Raw genomic sequence first — 3,092 nt, forward strand, 5'->3', positions numbered from 1 at the left:
GTACTTAATAAAAACTTTTGAAAGGACTAAAAGGTGAATGAGGAGGAGGATATCTCATATATCAAATGGAATTATTACATTTCCTTCAGTCCAAAGCTCTGCACAACATCCCTGACTAGTACATAATTTTTCCCTGATTAGTAAAATAGATATGGGAGCAAACAATGGATATTCAAAAGTTCTAGAACACAGACGTATTGATACTACTATAGCAGTGTTTCTCAACCTTGGCAACTTGAAGATGTCTGGACTTCAACTCCCAGAATTCCCCAGCCAGCAAATGCTGGCTGGGGAATTCTGGGAGTTGAAGTCCGGACATCTTCAAGTTGCCAAGGTTGAGAAACACTGTACTATAGAATCTTTTTACCAGAGGTTGGGTGAAATCACAACTAAAAGTCAAGCAATAATATATATGAGAGTTTGGTGTCAGCTGTGTGGTTTTGTTGTTTTGTTGTGAATAATCAACTCTTTGAGGTATGATCAACTGCCAAACTCTCTCTCTCTTACTTAATTCTGCCACTTCTTGGTGATTTAGCAATTCTGGTACTTCATCAAATTCATAATGTTCTACAAAGTATTTTTCAATATGGTCACTGGGGTATGCAGTATCTTTACTATGTTGACATTTGAGATTAGGTGTTAGACATTGTAGGACTGGTATAGCTAATTTTAGGTAGAGATGCCCCATTTTGTTGACGAACCTTCATTTTGCTTTTAGAAGTTTTCTCATTGGGCCACTCCTTTTTGCTGATCCTTTTGCTCTAAAATTCCTGGAAAGTTATGTGATATAGCTTTATCAAGAAACTCATACCAGGTCAGTAGTTCATGTTGCAGATAAATTAACTAGAAAATTTTGAATGTTAAACTACCAGCCTTACCAGTTATAGGCATAAAGGCAAGCACTGTAATATTTTATTAATGAATCCACCTTCTGGAAAGGCAATCCTCTACCATGGGTATGAATACTTCGTTGCTTGTTGCCTTTAAGTGCTAATAATCATGTGCATTCATTTTTCAAAAGTGTATAAAAGCTATGCTAATTTGTGTACTGGGGACTTTGCATTTGTGATTTAGTCTTGAAAGCACATGAGAGTGCAAAATTAACAGGTTGCCATTTCCAGCCTTGTCTGATAATAGGCTATTTTGCACCAAGGACAAACAAATTCAGCATTTGATTGGGCCAATTCATGGTTTGGCCAACAACCTTAAGACATAAACAGTTCTAAAGCAGAAAATTACTATGAAAACTAGAAAAATATGGATATGCAAGGAATTTGATATTTAATAACATTAAGTATTAAAGTGAGTCTTTTTTTGCAGCTGTCATTGGTAGTCATAAAGCAGTCAGTTAGGGTCATATTTTCTTGAGATCAGCAATGAAAAAAACGGAGGTACTGTCTCTGTTGCAATAAGGAGTTGTTTGTGGTTCTTCTCTCAGCATAGCATAGCAAGCTTGCAGAGCAAACTGGTCTGAATAAGCCAGCTGAGCAGTTCTCCCAGATACAATAGAACCTCTGCTTCTGACCACGACCATATCGGATTCCAATAAAAAAAAATGCACACTTTTTTCCCATGGCCAATTTTTCTTTCTGCACCATTTTTTTGTAAGTACCAAATTTCCAAAATTAGGTTCGAGTCACGACCAAATCAGGTTGAAAGTTATGGAATGAATTATGATCATGATCAGAGGTTCTTGACAGCAGTTGAATATCATTTGTGGCTCTTTACCCTTTGGTGGCAATAGCAATACCAACTTTTTACTTAATGTGATCTGAAATGTTCAGTGTGTATCTCAATAATACTGGAACATGGACATTATAATTTTTGCATGTGGAATTGGTAGTGGCTATTAGCCTTGATAGCAATTTGACTGGTTTGAAGCCGTCCACTATAAGACTAATGGCCTTGCTTGTGCAATTGATTGGCTAGTGTGAGAACAGAATCCTATACTAGTGGGCTAAGGTACCAATCCAGCAGAACACTTTTTATGTTATTATTATGTTAGCTCATTATGAGTCTTGTTGTGCAAAATTGGAAAAAAAAACTAACCAGGATAATGTCTATGACAGAAATTGAATAGCTTTCTGAAATTGGATGGTGCTTATATATTTGCATCTTTCAGGCAGTTCTCACTCATGATTAACTCAGAAGAACAACAAAGAATTTGTGTAGCACTTCAGAAATTAACAAATTTATTATGATATATTCTTCCCAGTAACTATATCAGCTGTATAGAAGAACAAATCTTATGCATTTTGAAGCATGACTAAGAGACATCTTTGTGATGACTTGAAGTGATCTCTGATTGCCTAAGGAGGAGATATCACACTTACTTTGAAGTCAAATTATTGACTCATAATAATGGTATTATTTTAGAATGGGAGCTGAATGAAGTGTCATGTCTATGCAATGGAACACAATGCATGGAATATTTTCAACATTTTTACTACTGTGCATAATACAAACAACAACAACAACAGAAGAAACAATCAGCATCTTTTCTTCACTTCGTTTAAATGTGAATGCACTATTTTTCTACCCTGAATAACTTTTTTCTCAGTTTAATAATTTCAGAATTGCTGACATGATTTCATAACATTTACGTATTTGTATGCATGATTCAACTGGTAGTAGTGCTGAATAGCTAAAGTATTAGATGAAAGCTGTAGGATTTTGTGGCTATGCATTTAAAGCTTACTGAAGGGTATTCAGGTTACAAGTAGCTTTTCTCGTTTTACTGGTTAAAAAATCATTACAGACGTTTTTATAGTATTCAGAAACAAAACATGTGTTCTATATGTCACAAAAGAAGGAAAGTGAGGAGCGATACAAAATAATTTGAGGTATATTTTGGTTTATAAGAATGACAATTGAAACAGAGAAACCTACGTAGACAGTGGATGCTTTTATGTCCCCCCGCCCCCCATAGACAGTAGAACCAATAGGTGTTTACAACAAGATCCTGGTTTCTTAAGTCTCTCTTTCAGATTCCCTCCCTCATTTCTGGGGAGGGCGGGGAAGAGAAAGAAAGAAAAAGAAAAGTGCTGGACTTGAGTGCTCAGTCCTGCTTCTCTTTCTTTGGATCCATTTAC

This window comes from Thamnophis sirtalis, unplaced genomic scaffold, assembly GCF_051295495.1.
Source record: "Thamnophis sirtalis isolate CommonGarterSnake01/CBP01778 unplaced genomic scaffold, rThaSir2_p1.2 scaffold_2, whole genome shotgun sequence".
In the NCBI taxonomy this organism is placed as follows: Eukaryota; Metazoa; Chordata; class Lepidosauria; order Squamata; family Natricidae; genus Thamnophis; species Thamnophis sirtalis.